The 19,239-nt window shown below is 41.7% G+C and overlaps 1 protein-coding gene across 7 annotated transcripts in view; it reads right to left on the reverse strand.

The window, feature by feature from the left end:
• The window catches only part of CREB5 (cAMP responsive element binding protein 5), a 439,607-nt gene that overhangs the window by 268,597 nt on the left and 151,771 nt on the right, over window positions 1-19,239 (reverse strand). The window lies entirely within an intron of this gene.

A 19,239-nucleotide genomic window follows, 5' to 3' on the forward strand; every position in this document is an offset into this window, starting at 1 on the left:
GGCCAAACTGGGGAATCTGGTCATGTCAACTAAATACAGAGTTATGGCTTCTGGCAAGCCATGGGTCCATTTATTTTGTTATAACTTACAGCTTCAAGGAGATGAAAAATAACTATTCGCCTTAAGAGTAAGGCACATAAGAAAATACCTGGAAGTTCACTAATCACCCTGCCACCTCCCATGTGAGGTTTAGTGCATATCTGCTCTGACTAGGGGTGATATATATTCCATTTGAAAATGATTTCTGTGGTAAGTGCATAACATTATGATTTAGTGAAAAGCCATTCAGCACCCTGCTTTGAATGACAAGCACACTTGTTATTTTTTCTTTTTCCGTCCTATACGAGTAACCACCTCTTTTTTTCCCCCAGGAAACTACTTTTCTCAATCATAATCTGAGCATGCATGACCCAAGCTCAACAACCTAGGGAGTGAGGATGTTGACGGTGAAAGACAACAGGGTGTCTGGGGTTCAGTGACGAGAGTGAGTTACAGCTCTCTATTGTTTTCCCATAAGATAAATCTCTAATACTTCGGTTGAATCATGGAATACTGACAACACTTGTTCACCTGTTTACTTGTTCACTGTCTTTTCCTCTAGAACATACAATGTTTGTGTTCATGACTCTATCCCATGGGGACTGGAGCACAGTAGGCATTCAGTAAACACACCTACATACATGAATAAAGTAGGGAAGAAAATAATGGCACAACCGAGTCACTTGAGTGACTTAACATCCTGTCTTTATTTCTGGTGACGTGAGTGAAAGCTTCTTTGTTTAAAATTCAAAAGTAAGGTAAAGTATGGGCTTCTCAGGTGGCACTAGTGGTAAAGAACCTGCCTGCCAATTCAGGAGACATAAGAGACACAGGTTCGATCCCTGGGTTGGGATGATCCCCTGGAAGAGGGAAACCCACTCCACTATTCTTACATGGAGAATCCCATGGACAGAGGAGCCTGGAGGGCTACAATCCATAGGGTCGCAAAGAGTTGCACGTGACTGAAATGACTTAGCATGCATGCAAGGTAAAATATGCATGATAAAGCTAGCTTAAAAGACAGTGCTTATTCTTTTTTATTGGAGGATAATTGCTTTACAGTGTTACAGTGGTCTCTGCCATGCACCAATGCAAATCAGTCATAATTATATATATATATATATACACACATATATATATATGTATATCCCCTCCCTGTTGAGCCTCCCTCCTCCCGCCATCCCAACGCTTTAGGTCATCACAGAGCGCGAGGCTGGGCTTCCTGTGCTATACAGCAGCTTATGCTAGTTATTTATTTCACATGTGATAGTGTATGTAAGTCAATGCTTAGAAAAGAATGTCACTGGGGCAAGAAGAGAGGATTCACGCTGAGGCATAAGAGGGCTGAAATGTGAGAAATTCAGAACCTAGTAAAGAAAAAGAAAGTACAGGACAAAGTTACGTAAGTCAGTGGGCCACTGAAAACATCCAAGTACAGCTCCTTAGCCTAGAAGGGTATGGAAATCTGAGAGGTCAGTTGGACAGTGGGCTGAGGATGACAGGAAAGAAATGGAGTGTCACTAGCAATTTACTAGAGGAAAAATAGCTATCTGTCTGTGCTTTGGGGTTAGCAAAGAAGAAAATAAACAGTACTCAGGAGAACAGGAAGTGGTTCTTTGAAGTTCTTCTGCAAAGAACAGGATTTCCTGCACTATGTGTTAAATGATGGTGATAACATATATGGTGGCGGGGGTGGTTGTGTCCATCACTTTGCACCTTTCCCAGGTTTCTGATTTCTAAATCCTGACCACACAGTCTGTCCAGAGTCCAGATGGCAACTGGGCACCTGGCTTAGACTGTGAGCTGACTGTGTTGTCGGGGGTCCCAAAGGCATGAACAGGTTTAGACATACACACACATGATCCAAAGGCTCCTGTTATATACTGGAAGATTTTTCTGACATGGGAAAATATTGTGGTTGGTTAAAGTAAGATGAAAGGAAATAGTGATTTGTATTGGGGTGGCAGCACAGGGATATGCTTGAGTTATTTTTATGGGATCTAGAGGTCTAAAGAATCAAATGAAAAGTAATACTGAAAATAAAGATAATCATTATTTCTTTCAAAGGTGAACCTCAACAAACTCATTTTCCGAGGTCTTAGTGTGAGGTTGTGATGAAGTAAACATTGCAAGTATTATTTTTCCATTGTTTAGATCCTTCAAGATATTCAAAATTTTTCATCTTGTTCACAGTCACCTATTTTGTTAATAATAGATCTCAGGCACAGAAGGATTTCTGACTTTCATTTTATTATTTCTGTTGTGCTAGTGAAAGTTATCAACAGAGCCATATGATTTTAAAAATAATCTTCTTTAAGTTCATGACAATAATATAAAATGTCTAAACCCTTTTTGAGTTACCTTTGGCATCTCTTTTTTATCACCCCCACGTGGAGTCCCCAAGTACCATAAATTCAATGCAAACATCATTCTTCTCTTTCTGTCTCTTCTTCCACCAACTTCTACCCAACCATCATCATCTTCTTTCCTGGGTTCAACAAGCGCTCTCCAAACCAGGCCCCTGTCACTCACTTTGACTTCCTTTCCTCCTCCTTCCCATACTACAGCCACAGTCATCTTTTCAAAAGGCAAAACCAAGCACATAACATACAGATCCCTCTACATTGCCCACCCTCTCCAGGCTGCTTAGATGGCTTCTCATGGTTCAGAAGACCCTAACAGCACTCTCTGCATGATCTTCAAGGCCTGCATGAGAGCCTCCCGACCTCCCCAGCTCATCTCACACCACCTTCACTCTCGCTCCCTGTGATTCACTCCACCTGCAGGAATTTCCCTGCTCTCATCCTGCTCCATATGTCGGTACAGGGCTGAACATGCTGTTTCTGCTACCTGTGCTCTTTCCCTACCTGCACCTTCAAATCACAAACTGAGCATCACGTGAGAACGCCTTCCCTGACCTCTCCAAGAATGAGCACCATCTCCCCCTCCTTCACGGCACTTTACACAAGTTCACAATTGTCTTTGATTATTTGACTAAAATCTGTTGCTCCCTCTAGAATATAAGCAAGATGAGAGAAGGGACTAAATTTGACTTTACTCCACACTGAGTCTCTGTTGCCCAGATCAGTGCCCAGCATAAGGTAGGCACACAGTAAACTATAGAGAATGAGTAAACTATAAAATGACATTCCTAAAATATTCAGTATGATGAAATCTTATCTTTTATTTCCTGGGTGAATTTTGAGAATGTGAGCTCTCTTGTCTGTTTACTTTAAAATCTCAAAGTATGATCACAATAAGAGAAGTTAAGATACGTTAGATATTAGAGAAATAGGATCAGAATTAAGAAGAAAGCCACAAACCTGGAACATACACTGGAAATCAAAGTCTTTGAGAAGACACTGAATGAGCCCTTGAAGGAAAGTACTTAGAAATGAACTTCAAGTGTTTGAGCACTTTGGCTCAAATGATATGTCCATAATAATTCTTTACCTTCACCATGAAAACCAAGAAAAACTTTGTTCAAAGTTTTGGAAACGTGATACAAAGAAATTGGTTTGATTTATTCAGAGTGAAGCATGTTAAATGAGAGAGAGAGAAATACCTTTCCCCTCAAAAAGTCTAGGAATGTTGTCTGAGAATCATTAAAAAGAATAAAAAAGACTACCAGGAATATACTTCACACACATCCCCACCAACATTTTAAAGAGATCTCTTTGTCTCTGTGATATCCTTCAGAGATGGAAAAAACTCCTAAAAGTTATGCTATTCTTCAAAAATCTCCTTTCTCCCCCACATATGAAATCTGCAAATTCTCCAGCCTCCTCCCCCAAGACCCAGAGAGTAATTTCAAAACATTTTGGAAAAATAAACAAATTTAACCAAGCATTATCATTTTGCATTAAGAGAAGATGATTTTTTTTCTTTCAGCATTACATAGTAACTCAAACATGAAATTACTTTCTGAATTCACATTTTCCTAATTATGGGTTCAAAACCTGTCTTCCTCGATAAAAGAATGGCATTTTATCTTTAGATGAATTAAATATCCAATTTCAAAAACACAAAGAGTGACTGTATCTCGCCCAGCTATTTTTGTTAGTATAGGTGCATAGACTCTGAGCTGGTGAAACAATGTTACCAATCAGTGATGGATGTCAATATACAGGGAAGAATCTGGGGGTTCAACCTTTGCCCTTTCCTTGTTCAACATTTTTATCAACAGCTTGGATGAAGATGTAAATTCATGCTTGTCAAACCTGTGGTTGACACAATATTGGGAGGCATCACTAACATTCTGGATAGTAGAACATGGTTTTACTGGAGCCAACTGTGTGATCTGGCCTCCAAAAATGCTAACATAAATCTAGGTTGCTGTAGGACAAGTGCAAAGTCCAGATCAAGGGAAGTAATTATTTCACTGTCGAGCACATCGGACTGACCACATTTGGCCACCACATTTTAAGGGGGAAATTGACAAATAGGCGGGAATGAAAGCAATGGAGGCATCCAAAATACATCACAGAAGAGTGGTAGAAGAATCAGGGAATATTTAGTCTGAAGAAAAGAAGGCTTAGAGGTCATGCTAACTGCCTTCAAATATTTGCGGTATTAGACATAGTCTATGTTGCTCCAGAGGGCATAATTTCAAAAAAAAATGGGATCAAGATGATAAACGCCAACAATAACTATAATTTGAGTACCTATTGAAGCAGCTATTATGTTAGATACTTTATAAACTGCTCCTCTAATCCTCACAATGGTGGCTCAGAGGTTAAAGCATCTGCCTGCAATGCAGGAGACCTGGGTTCAGTCCCTGGGTTGGGAAGATCCCCTGGAGAAGGAAATGGCAACCCACTCCAGTATTCTTGCCTGGAGAACCCCATGGACGGAGGAGCCTGGTGGGCTACAGTTCATGGGGTCGCAGAGTCAGACATGACTGAGCGACTTCACTTCACTTCACTAATCCTCACAATGACACTGTAAGATAGGCATTACTATTCTAATTTTAAGATGAGAAAAAGAGTAAAACTCTACACCATCGCTAATACCATTCCATTTCCCTCTGGCCACACGCACTCCTTCTGGACTGGCACTTTAAAAATAGAAATAAGACCTTTAGTTGGGATAAAGTTACCAATATGTAGGGATAACCAAAGACAAAACAAGTTGCCTTATAAAGTACTGAGCTTCTAAACATCAGATTTAAGCTGGTAGGGACTAGTGGACATCTGTAAAGGATGTCACCAAGAGGATTCTTACAGCCTGAGGGAGATGGCACTAAATGATCTCTAAGGTCTCTTCTTGCTAAGATTCTCTCACAATACATGGTTTATAATTTGGCTCAGATGCTTCCAAATAATTAGTAACCTGTGATAATTTTGAAAATATACTGCCTTAGCAGTTAGGAGGTCTCTTCCAGTTCAGTCTCTCTACCCCTCCATATAACCTGCATAAATCATTCAGCTCCCCTTGACTTCACATGGTCCCCATGATCTTTTCCAGCTCTGCCACTCTACATGTCTTTCTATGTTACATTTTATGAGACACTACATATCCACACAGACTTTTTAGACTTGATTCAAGGACTTACAAACATTGATTTTCCTCCATAACCATAAGTTTTTGCAGAAATGAGCTTTCCAAAAATTATAGCTTTCCACCAGACCCAAGAGATCATGATTGAGGGAACAGACCTAACAAAATAAAATTTCACAAACACCAAAGATGAAAAAGCTTCTCAGAAGAAACCATTTTCACCTAAATTTTCCCCCTCTTTAGTTTAGATTTCTCTGCATGTCCTTGGCCTTCTTCTTTTCCTTATGTCCTGCAATATACCTTGCTCTCCATTTACTGTTGTTCTGAGACATAAAGGGTGTGTGAATGGGATGAGAACTGGGGTAATAATGAGTCTTGATTGCATAGTCAGTGAGTTTGAGGTAGAGTGGTAATTGTTCAACATGCATGGGCTTGGAAACCAATATTGAAAAAACAACCTGATGTATATGAACATAAGTCCACACTCTTACAAATAACTATAATTTCAGGGTGTGGTGCAGGATGAAGGGAGGTGGACCACAAATGAAAGTGAAGGTTGGAGCATACAGACAAAATGATGTTGATTCCCATAAAGTCCCCAAGTGTTATCTTCAAATCTATATTCTTTCCAACTGCCAAGGTGTGGAGACTTTATAAGCCACGCGTTTACAAGATGAGTTGTGCAATCTTAGAATTGTCTGCATCTTAATGATGCCCAGGCAGTTAGGAAGACTTTCAGAACTTCTCCAGTGTAAACATCCATGAACTGCATCCAAAAGATGTCTGAGACTTTGATAGAATAACAAAAGTTTTAACCTTCTGGAAGATCTAGGCTCTCTGGAAGTGTTGGAGAGACTCTAGAGGGTCTTGACTCCTTTCTGGTGCTCTTGAGAGCTGTAATGGTATGAGTATTTTGAATCCTACTGAGAAGATGGGCTGTTCCATGACAAAGGAGACAGCGTGGAATTATATGAGGCATGGCTGGGGTTGGAGGAGAACAGGGGCCATGCAGGCTGCCTCTCTCTCCTTAGCATAGTCGCACAGTGCAGGATGGACCACAAAGATAAGACATTATCTCAGGCAACCTCTGCAGGAGAGGAAGGGAAAGGAGAGCACAGGGCACTGTGAAAACTCCAGCTTTGACGTGTACCTTTAATTCTGTTTTGTCACTTATCCCTGGAGAATTCTAAGGAGGAACAAATTACACAAAGAAAACATGAGCAGTGCCATCTAGCTCAAGTTCGCTTCAGCACTATACCATCTGGGACACGTTATTTAAGTTTTTGGAGCCATACCTTCTTCATCTCTAAAATGGAGATAACCATCTAGTGGACAGGATTGTAGTGAGTTTCACATGAGATAACAGATACTCCATCATAGTACCTGACAGCAAATGTGCACTTCTTTCCTTTCAGTAAAGTTCAGAATGTGAGGCTCAGACAGTAAATGGTTAATTCTGTGTGGCTACTCCCTATGATTGATTATTAACATAAATATTGTAAGTAATGGCTAACACACAGCCTGAACATATGTCCAAAATCTCATTCAATCCTTATCATCAGTCTAGAAGTTTGGTATGATTATTACCTCCATTTTACAGAAGAGGAAATTGATGCATAGAGAGGTTGCTACTGCTACTGCTGCTAAGTCACTTCAGTCGTGTTTGACTCTGTGCGACCCCATAGACGGCAGCCCACCAGGCTCCCACGTCCCTGGCATTCTCCAGGCAAGGACACTGGAGTGGGTTGCCATTTCCTTCTCCAATGCATGAAAGTGAAAAGTGAAAGTGAAGTCGCTCAGTCGTGTCCGACTCTAAGTGACCCCATGGACTGCAGCCTACCAGGCTCCTCCGCCCATGGGATTTTCCAGGCAAGGGTACTGGAGTGGGATGCCATTGCCTTCTCTGATAGAGAGGTTAAGAGTCCTCAAAGTCACACAATGAGGAAGTGGACAAGCTGGGAACTAGGCAGCTTGGCTTCAGAATCCACACTGCCTCTACAGTCTCTCTTTAAAATATTTTCTAGTGGAAAGTGACACAGCAAAATATATAAAGTATATCTGATATCATTGTTATGGATGTTAAAAGAAGTGAACAACTGATGCTATAGTATATGATCCTGAGAATTAGAGTCTATCTGTCATACCACTAATTTGGATCAATGTCATCACCACAGCCTTCATAGCTAGCAAAGCCTGGGAATACACCATTAATTCATTTCAAAGTGATTGATCAGTAACCCTTGTCTCAAGGTCATTTTGGCTGCATAAGCATTTCTAAACTGATTTACTATGAAGAATACAGATTAGAATTAGGGAGGGAAAACTAGTTCAAAAAGCGTTGATCAATACTTTCACCAAATTATCGAAACAACCAACCAACCATGACTAGCTCACTCTACGATGAGAGTTCACCTTCCTTAAAAGTTTCCCAGAGCTCAGAGAAAGCCTGAGAAAGAGATAATGTTTCTGACACTTGGATCAAGTTCGACTTCTAAGGCAACTTCTCTTGCAATGGGTAGAAAGGCAGCTCGCACAGTGATGTAACCCTCAGTGGTCTTAGCCCACTCCCACTTTTCCAGGAAGCAGGCAGCACCTCCTAACTGGGGCTCTATATGTCAGTCTGCAGGACACACAGCAGCAAGATCTGATCCGTCTGACTGGTCCACACTCTCCTCCAATCCCAGACCTCTGTCATCCTTTCTAATACTGGGTTTCAGGCAACAGAGCCCTGAAGCACCCCTGTAAGCATTTTATAGCTATTCATTTAATATTGTTGTAAAATGTTTAAGACAATAAACCTCTTCTTAGAAGCTACCCATGACTGTGAGAAACAGTCTTTGGGTCTGTCTCAAAGATCCTCCTCCTTCCTGTTTAGATTCTCAGGGCCCTGAACTGTTCATGTCTCTGCTCTCATCTCCCATGTGACTGTCTTGACTGCACCTGCTAAATACAATCATATGGAAAAGAAGAAATGAAATGGCACGAGGACTTCATTCAGCTTACTAGAATCACAGTGGAGCAAATGTCTGGTGTTTCTGTATTTACAGATAATCCTGGAAGTTAGAAACTCATCTAACACCACTGAAAATGATATTGTCAGCACTGCTCTCTGGTAAAGTTCCTCCTTTCTCAAGGAACTTTTTCCAGAAAGCTTTGCATTCATTCCATCATGGCATCAGCCTATTTAAACACTTCCACTGGCCATCCATGACCTCCTATGAGCACCTTCAAGTTGATTTCAGCATTTTACATTCTAGCTGCCATCAATCTTTCCCACTTCACCTCCTGCCAACCCATCTTCCCCTTCCTCTCCCCTACCACTGACACACACAGACTTTGATGTTTTTTGACTATCCTAAATCGTTGCATGTCTCTTTTCTACCTTTGCACATAACATTTCCTCTCTGAAGTCAACCCAAGCATCAAGGTCCAGCTCCAATGCTCCCTCCTCTGTGGAGCCTTCCACCACTTCTGGCTCTGTTAATTCCCCGCTCTGCTCCCCCATAGTGCCTTATCCACACCTCCATCAGAAAGCCTGATTTATTTTTACAAATGCTTCTTCCAGGAAACTTGGAGAAGGGAATATTCCATGTTCATCTGAGAACTGCCAGTGCCATGAACTTCATAGATGTGCAATAAATTCCATTATTCAGTGAATAAAGGAATGATGTGTGATCTTGAGCAAGTTTATAGCTTCTCTTTAGTTTTCTCAGTCATTACACAGGAACAACCCTGCCTTGTAGGATTTTTATAAAGATTAAGTTAGGTAATATAAATACAGAGCTGAGTGAAATGTTGGATACATTAAATGTCCAATAAAAGTTAGTAGTCATTATTATAATTATCATTATTATTATCATGATTACTAAAATGCTAACACTACCTCCCTAACTAAAGATATGCCCCCTGTTATTTTCTTCCTCAGCACCCAGATCTTTTCCTTTATAGCCTCTCTCAATGAGCAACTGTGATAATCATTATTTCCAGGTCATGATATTATAATCAATTGACCACTCCTTTGTCCTCCATCTTATCCCATACATACTTCTTTCAAAGTTCCTATAACACACAGGTACATTTACTTCTATAATTCAGGTCAGTTTCCCCTTCCAGCTATGAACACTCTAGTGACAGGGACAGGTCTGATTTCTTATCATTGTCCTCAGGGCTTAATACAATGGCTATCACATAGATGCTTGCTGAGTGAGTAAACACTAAGTATAGCCAATGTCGAGGAAAGAGGAGAAAAAAAAGAAAAAGTAAGTGCTCTTTTAGAGGACCTACAGTTTAGAGAAAATATGGAAATTTAGGGAAAGAAGGGGATGAAAAACAAATGAGTCAGAAAAATATCTTTTTAAAAAAATTTATTTATTTTAATTAGAGGCTAATTACTTTATAATATTGTATTGGTTTTGCCATACATCATCTTTATACACATACAAACAAGAAAGAAGGAAAGACACATCATCTAGAGCTGATGAGAGCACTAAGTAGAGGGCAAAGGGCTAGTCAACAGGTCTGAGTTTCCATCTGATCCACCATTAAGCACGTGATCTTGCTTAACTTCTTCAGTCTGTTGATTCTGCCTCCATAACGATTCCCACAGCTGTTTTCTTTGCTTTCCCACCAGCTCCAGAATTTCATCATCACCTATCCTGATCACATAGTAACTTCTTATTTTCAGTGCACCATATTATAAATTCCAGGAAGCAAGGACAGTGCCTGTCTCATTTTCTCCTCTATTGCCAGTGCCTAAGCTCCATACCTGGAAGCCCAGGTAGCCCAGCTAAAGAACCTGCCTGCCGAAGCAGGAGACTCAGGTTTGCTCCTTGGGTGGGGAAGGTCCCCTGGAGGAGGGTATGGCAACCCACTCCAGTATACTTGCCTGGAGAATTCCACGGACAGAGGAGCCTGGTGAGCTACAGTCAATGGGGTCACAAAGAGTCGGACATAACTGAAGCAACTGAACACACACACACGTGCAAGCTCCATGCCTGGCACAGAACGAGATGACCAATGAGTAAATGGATGAATGAATTATGATTCCTGAGGTGATGATATGGAAATAAAGAGCAATCAATCTGTAATTTCCTCATCTGTGTTGGGCACATGGCTGTCGTAGCCTGAGATATAAAGAGAGACCACTTGTGAATTTGGGTCCTCATGAAGTCCTTATCTGGAGAAGGCAATGGCACCCCACTCCAGTACTTTTGCCTAGAAAATCCCATGGACGGAGGAGCCTGGTGGGCTGCAGTCCATGGGGTCGCGAAGAGTCGGACATGACTGAGCACCTTCACTTTCACTTTTCACTTTCATGCATTGGAGAAGGAAATGGCAACCCACTCCAGTGTTCTTGCCTGGAGAATCCCAGGGATGGGGAAGCCTGGTGGGCTGCCGTCTATGGGGTTGCACAGAGTCGGACACGACTGAAGCGATTTAGCAGCAGCAGCAGCAGAAGTCCTTATCAACATGCAGAGGCCAGGACACAGCTCAACAGTCTCCTCAAACTGCCACATGTCTGGTCAACTCAAACAAGAGCACCCTGGCTGAAGACAGGCCATCGTTAGCAACTAGGAAATAGGGCCCAAAAGTCAGAGCTAAGTGATTAAAAACAAGTGAAACCTGGGGTCCTGGGACGGGTAAGGAAAGGTAAGCAGATGGCACCAATGCTATCGCCAGGCTCGTGCTTCTGTGTGGCCTGGGGAGTTTTTGAAAGGGGGTTTTAATATGAAAGCAACACCAAGTACACAGGAAAATTCTGGGAAGTCATCCTGTGCCTGGTTTGGCTGTGCAGGAGGCAAGCGGTCCATTTTAGAATCACTAAGTAAATTTCTCTCCCTGCCTTATTGAAAAAGTAAAATTACTAAAAATAAGTGCATGTAAAACTCCTACAGGGATGATGAAAGTCTATTTTTTCAGCATTTCTTTTTTTTTTTTAAGATTTTTTTTTTTTCTGATGAGGACCATTTTTAAAGTCATTATCAAATTTGTTACGATATTGCTTCTGTTTTACGTTTTTTTGGTTTTTTTTAGGCTGTGAGGCATGGGGGAAATCTTATCTCCCTGACTAAGGATGGAATCCACACCCTCTGCGTTGGAAGGTGAAGTCTTAACCACTGGCCTACCAGAGAAGTTCTCTTCAACATTTCTAAGAAAATCAAATACTTGCTTAATGACCAGAAATATAAAGGTGGCACCTCCAGCACAGGTCTAAGGAGAAACTCTCCCTAGCCTTTCCCAGGCCCCTCATCCCTCAGTTCTTCTCTCACAGCCAAAAGAGACAGAAGGTAGGGCTGGCCACTAAAATGAATTTGCCTGAAAACTCCCCTAACTGGAGCACTGGTTGGGCATCTGCATTCCTGAATATTTGGCAACATTATGCTCTGAACATAACATAGAAATGTGATCCTCAGCGGGAAGGAAAAAGTACTACAAGATAGACTTCCTCCTGTGAAACAATAGAGAATGAAGAGGCTCCCACTTCATGTTGCTACTGGTGGAACCCGTCAGGTGACTCTCCGTGAATGAACTTGCTTTGTAAATTGTTTAGAGCTTCACAAACCTAAGTTTCTGCGAGGCTGTTCTAAGGATCAATATTAATAAAGCAGCATATTTCTATACTGGGAAGTGGCTCTTGGATAAGTACTTTTTGAATCGCCACTGCTTCCAAGGAAACTGAATCATAGCTACTAGTGTTTCAAATCTTAAGACAAAACCCAAATGCCATTATCCAACAGGAAAAATTGGTGAGAGATGCAGTTTATTTTATTCGATGGAATCCTGATGTAAAGAGATAACATTTCTCTCTTGACCACAGCGAACCAAATAGCACTTGTGTAGTGCAGGGGAACTGGCCACAGAGGGATGTGACAGTCCCCAAAGAAGCTTCTGGAAATCCTGTCTGAATATTAAGAGGCCAATTTCTTAAAAATGTTCTAGTGGGAACTTGGGTTCTCTGGATCCTCAGGTGTCCAGAGGAGCACAGTAGGGGTCAATGAGATGGTTTCCATGTTTATAGAGTCTGCAAGGTACATCCCCAACCTACGAGACATCACGCACCACTGTGACCTCATTTCCTACCACCTCTCACCTTATTCACTCTGTTCCAGACTTGCACTCCCTGATGCTCTGCTAGCTCATGGGAGCCTTGATGCCACCACCCCCACAGGCTAGAGGCATCTTTACATTATTCTCATAGCTACCTCCCTCACCTCTTCCAAATGTTTGCTCAAACATTACCTCCCAGTGAGGCCTATGTCTAAGGCCTGGCCACACTGTTTGCTATTACAACTCTGCCTCCTTGAGTCCTTATTTCCCTTACTTCATCCATTCATTCCCATTCATAACACCCATTCCTCTCTCACTCATTTCAATCCAAAAGCACCAGACCATTTCAGATCCTAATTCTTAAAACAAGAACTCAAGAAAAGAAAAATATACAAAATAATCCAATGACTTTACTTATTTATTTATTTTTGACCACCAAGAATCTCTTTTATGACTTTCCTCCCTTGGATCTCATGCTTCTAAAACACTTCCTTAAAAGTCTGAATTCATTTCTCGATACAACTTGTCTTTTGAAGCTTTTACATCCCTTGATTACTAAAATCCCATTTCACTCCACTGTACCATCAGATACTATTTCACAATGTTGATAAAATCCTAGTCAAACAGAAAGAAGCTCATACTTTAGGTTATCTGGAGGACTTACTACAGATAAAGGCACAATTTCAATTAGAATGTTGGACCTCGGCATCACTTGAGGTCCCAGTAGGAAACAGAAATGGCATGCTCAAAATGGGTAATTCTAGGAGTGATTAATAAAGGAATCTGGCTTCCCAGGCAGCACTAGTGGTAAAGAACCTGCCTGCCAATGCAGGAGACGGGGGTTCGATCCCTGGGTCGGGAAGATGCCCTGGAAGAGGGCAAGGAAACCCACTGCAATATTCTTGCCTGCAGAATCCCATGGACAGAGGAGCCTGACAGGCTACAGTCCACAGGGGCACAAAGAGTTGGACACGACTGAAGCGACTTAGCACGCACCCATAATAAAGGAACTAGTTGCAAAGTTGTAGACAGAATGCAGAAAAGCACAAGCCACAGTGTAGCACCCTGGGGCCAGTTTCAGCAGGGAGCTGTTAGCATCCCCAGGCTTCTGTGAGTGAGAGAAATGACAGACTATTGGGATCAGAGGAGAGAAGAGGTTAGCAGGACCAGGGGAGGAGAGAGAGCTGTGTGGAGAGGGCAGCTGGCCAGAACTATGACCCTCAGTCAAAAGAGGCAACTAACCAGAGAAGCTGGGAGAACAGACCCACAGGCTCGCCTTCTTCCCTTTCCGGAAACCTGTCATAGTGCCCCTGTGGCCATAGGCCCAGATCAGTAGGAAAACACAGGTTAAAGGTGTTCATTCAGGCAGTGTAAACAGGTCAGCCTTGCAAGGAAGACAGTGGAGTGGAGAAGGGGGAAATGGGCCTGGATGGACAATCAGAAATTATGCAGCACAACTATGTTCCGATTAAATTTGCATTATCTTATGTTTGCATACATATATATATACTATTATATTATTAATAATATATATTTATATGTACACAAGGGACCTAAAAGATCAGAAACCCCAGTTTGGAACCCATGACATTTTTCACTCCATCCTACCTACTATAATTAAAAAAAACCCAGAGTTATCTGTATCCTTATTTCCTTTCCTTTGATTTGAACCATCTAAGGGCAGGACTTCACTAACTGAACTTGCTCTGCATTTACCCATGTGCCTAACAAGCCGTGATTGGACTGATAAAAACAACAGAAGGCAGAGCTGAGACGCACCCATCTCACATGTGCCCAGGTAACCCAGCTCCACCCCACAACGATGAGCCAGGACAAGCTCCTCTGAACCCAGCTACACACCTTCAACACAAGGTCTTACTTTTAGGCCACAGCTTCCGATTCGTCTACATTCCTCCTGGTAGAACAATCGGGTTTGGAATAAGAACAGCTTTCTGTGTGGGAGTCACAGAAGGAAGAATTTGGCACCTGGTGTATATGTACCATAAAGCCATTACCGTGCTGAGCTCAACTCTCCTTCTGCCAGCTATTGGATGGGAGGAAAGTAAGTACATTTAGAAGCTGCATTTTTCTACCCTGGACAGTCAGGATTTATGGACTGGCTTGCTAAGTAAGCACTAAAAGCCAATGAAATATTTGTATTTAGATGATCTCCCCCGGCAACCTCTTATTCTTGTGTTAGGACATGAAATCTTCAGGGCCTTCATCTTCAGCAACTCGAACATTCTATAATTTGCCATCTTGGGCTCACTTTTGTCCTACTGTGCCATTTCTCCACTGACAGGTTTAAGGTGGAATAAATGTACTGATTAGTTGATAGGCTAAGAAAGAGTATTTTAAAACCTAAAACAAAGATGAGATCTCAGGAGAGTCAGAGACCCACAGGAGAAACACACCCGGGTATGTGGGTGGTTCAGTGGTAGAATTCTCACTTGCCACTTGGGACACTGGGTTCAATTCTAAGCTCATGCAAAAAAAAGGAAAGAAAAGATACACACACAAATTGTAGTTTTTAGTGAGTCCTTGGACAAAAGGCCTATGTCTTTCCCTTTGCACTGATACTCATATCCTCAAGCTGATGATACATGTAAGTTTGTTTACTTTTTGCCCCACAAATATATATGTATATGTGTACATATATGTCCATGTGTACACATATATGTCCATATGTACACATATATATGACTATTGTCTGATTATTTTGAAAGAAACCCAATTGTAGGCCTAAGTATTAAAAAAAATACATATACTTTTCACAGGTGTTTTCATACCTATGTTGTTTACTAGTCACTTTATGAAATAGTTTCAAATCCTTATAGATAAATTCAGAAACGTAAATAGAATCTCAGTATACAAAGCCACTTTAAAGGTTTATAATCATTAGTAAAAGGCATATTCATCGGGGCTTTTCAGGTGGCACAGTGGTAGAGAATCTGCCTGCCAGTGCAGGAGACACAGGAGATGCAGGTTTAAACCCTGGGTCAGGAAGATCCCCTGGAGAAGAAAATGGCTAGCCATTCCAGTATTCTCACCTGGAAAAATCCCATGGACAGAGGAGCCTGCTGGGCTACAGTCCATGGGGTCACAAAGAGTTGGACATGGCTGAATGACTGAGCAAAAAAGGCACATTCAGGGCAAAAGATGAAAGACATTTTATTTGAATTGCTTGCATTACCTTCACCTTGATTAAGCAGCTTTGATTACAAGTAAGTTCTGTATTTATACATTATACCAGTTTCTCTGGGTAGATAATTCTCCATCCCATTTTTAATGGAACAACAACATTTAGGCATCAAATCTAATCATCTGCTGGCAGAAGAGACCACTTCTTCAAGCCTTGTCCTGTATGTCACTCCATTTATTCCAACATTCTTTCACATCTCCACATCTGATGGAGGTTTAGGCTCCAATGTTTGAAGAAGTACTAACATGGTCCCTTTTCTCTCTTCTCTCTCATTTACTGGGATGAGAACCATCAAGAATTCTTCTTAAAGGTCTTTTTAGTGCTGTTTCATGGTAGCTGAGGGAAAAGACCTAAGAGACGCTGAGGTCTTCTCTGTGTAGAGAGAATTCAGGAACCCTATCTTTCCAGTACATGCAAGCTTTAGGGAAGCTTCCTACACACACACACACACACACACACACACACACACACACACATATAGTACTGCATACTCTTCCCAAAACAACTCTAGTACACTGAGCTCCAGCATAGGCCGAACAAAATTCAGTGGAGGCTGAAGAGTGTGTGCTGGGGGGTGCATCAGGCTGAGATGGGTGCTCAGACAATGTTGGAAGGAGGAGGATGAAATGCTTACAGTCTTTTATCTTAATTTTTGTGATATGATCCAATTATATCTATCCAATCAGTTCAGTTCAATTCAGTTGCTCAGTTGTGTCCGACTGTTTGTGACTCCATGGACTGCAGCACACCAGGTTTCCCAGTCCATCACCAACTCCCGGAGCTTGCTCAAACTCATGTCCATTGAGTCAGTGATGCCATCTAACCATCTCATCCTCTTTCGTCCCCTTCTCTGCCTGCCTTAGATCTTTCCCAGCATCAGGATCTTTTCCAATGAGTCAGTTCTTAGCATCAGGTGGCCAAAGTATTGGAGTTTCAGCTTCAGCATCAGTCTTTCCAATGAATATTTAGGGCTGATTGCCTTTAGGATTGACTGGTTTGATGTCTTTGTAGTCCAAGGGACTCTCAAGAGTCTTCTCCAACACCACAGTTCAAAAGCATCAATTATTCAGCACTCAGCTTTCTTTATGGTCCAACTCTCACATCCATACATGACTACTGGAAAAACCATAGCTTTGACTAGATGGACCTTTGCTGGCAGAGTAATGTCTCTGCTTTTTAATATTCTGTCTAGGTTGGTTGTAGCTTTTCTTCCAAGAAGCAAGCATGTGAGATGAGTGAAAATGTGCAATAGTTTAAGCATTCTTTGGCATTGCCTTTCTTTGGAATTGTAATGAAAACTGACCTTTTCTAGTCCTGTGGCCACTGCTGAGTTTTCCCAATTTGCTGGCATATTGAGTGCAGCACTTTCACAGCATCATCTTTTAGGATCTGAAATAGTTCAACTGGAATTCCATCACCTCCACTAGCTTTGTTCATAGTGATGCTTCCTAAGGCTCAGTTCAGTTCAGTTTAGTCACTCAGTTGTATCCAACTCTTTGCGACCCCATGAATCGCAGCACGCCAGGCCTCCCTGTCCATCACCAACTCCCAGAGTTTACTCAGACTCACGTCCATCGAGTCAGTGATGCCATCCAGCCATCTCATCCTCTGTCATCCCCTTCTCCTCCTGCCCCCAATCCCTCCCAGCATCAGAGTCTTTTCCAATGAGTCAACCCTTCACATGAGGTGGCCAAAGTACTGGAGTTTCAGCTTCAGCATCATTCCTTCCAAAGAAATCCCAGGGCTGATCTTCAGAATGGATTGGCTGGATCTCCTTGCAGTCCAAGGGACTCTCAAGAGTCTTCTCCAACACCACAGTTCAAAAGCATCAATTCTTCGGCGCTCAGCCTTCTTCACAGTCCAACTCTCACATCCATACATGACCACAGGAAAAACCATAGCCTTGACTAGACAGACCTTTGTTGGCAAAGTAATGTCTCTGCTTTTGAATATGCTATCTAGGACTTCAAATTTCAGGGTGTCTGGCCCCAAGTGAGTGATCACACCATTGTAATAATCTAGGTCATGAAGATCTTTTTTGTACAGTTCTGTGCACTCTTGCCACCTCTTCTTAATATCTTCTGCTACTGTTAGGGCCATACCATCTTGGCACGAAATGTTCCCTTGGTATCTCTAATTTTCTTAAGAGATTTCTAGTCTTTCCCATTCTATTGTTTTCCTCTGTTTCTTTGCATTGATCACTGAGGAAGGTTTTCTTATCTCTCCTTGCTACTCTTTGGAATTCTGCATTCAAATGTGTATATCTTTCCTTTTCTCCTTTGTCTTTAGCATCTCTTCTTTTCACAACTATTTGTAAGGCCTCCTCAGACAACCTTTTGTCTTTTTGCATTTTTTTCCCTTGGGGATAGTCTTGATTACCGCCTCCTGTACAATGTCACGAACTTCTGTCCATAGTTCTTCAGGCACTCTGTCTATCAGATCTACTCCCTTGAATCTATTAGTCACTTCCACTGTATAATCATAAGGGATGTGATTTAGGTCATTCTTGAATGGTGTAGTGGTTTTCCCTATTTTATTCAAAAACTCTGAATTTTGCAATAAGGAGTTCATGATCTGAGCCCCAGGCAGCTCCCAGTCTTGTTTTTGCTGGCTGTATAGAGCTTCTCCATCTTTGGCTACAAAGAATATAATCAGTCTGATTTTGGTGTTGACCATCTGGTGATGTCCATGTGTAGTCTTCTCTTGTGTTGTTGGAAGAGGGTGTTTGCTATGACCAGTGTGTTCTCTTGGCAAAACTCTGTTAGCCTTTGCCCTGCTTCGTTTTGTACTCCAAGGCAAAATTTGCCTGTTACTTCAGGTATCTCTTGACTTCCTACTTTTGCATTCCAGTCCCCTATAATGAAAATGGCATATTTTTTGGGTGATAGTTCTAGAAGGTCTTATAGGTCTTCACAGAATCATTCAACTTCAGCTTCTTCAGCATTACTGGTTGGGGCATAGACTTGAATTACTGTGATAATGAATGGTTTGCCTTGGAAATGAACAAAGATCATTCCGTCATTTTTGAGATTGCACTCAAGTACTGCATTTCGGACTCTTTTATTGACTATGAGGGCCATTTCATTTATTCTAAGAGACTCTTGCCCACAGTAGTAGATACAATGGTCATATGAGTTAAATTCACCCATTCCAGTCCACTTTAGTTCACTGATTTGTAAAATGTCAGTGTTCACTCTTGCCATCTCCTGTTTGACCACTTTCAATGTACCTTGGTTCATGGACCTAACATTCCAGGTTCCTATGCAATATTGTTCTTTACAGCATCAGAGTTTACTTCCATCACTAGTCACATCCACAACTGGGCGTTGTTTTTGCTTTGGCTCTGTCTCTTCATTCTTTCTGGAGTTATTTCTCCATTCTTCTCCAGTAGCATGCTGGGCATATAGACCTGGGGAGTTCCTCTTTCAGTGTCATCTTTTTGCCTTTTCCTA

The sequence above is a fragment of the Bos javanicus genome, chromosome 4 (assembly GCF_032452875.1).
Source record: "Bos javanicus breed banteng chromosome 4, ARS-OSU_banteng_1.0, whole genome shotgun sequence".
Lineage (NCBI taxonomy): Eukaryota > Metazoa > Chordata > Mammalia > Artiodactyla > Bovidae > Bos > Bos javanicus.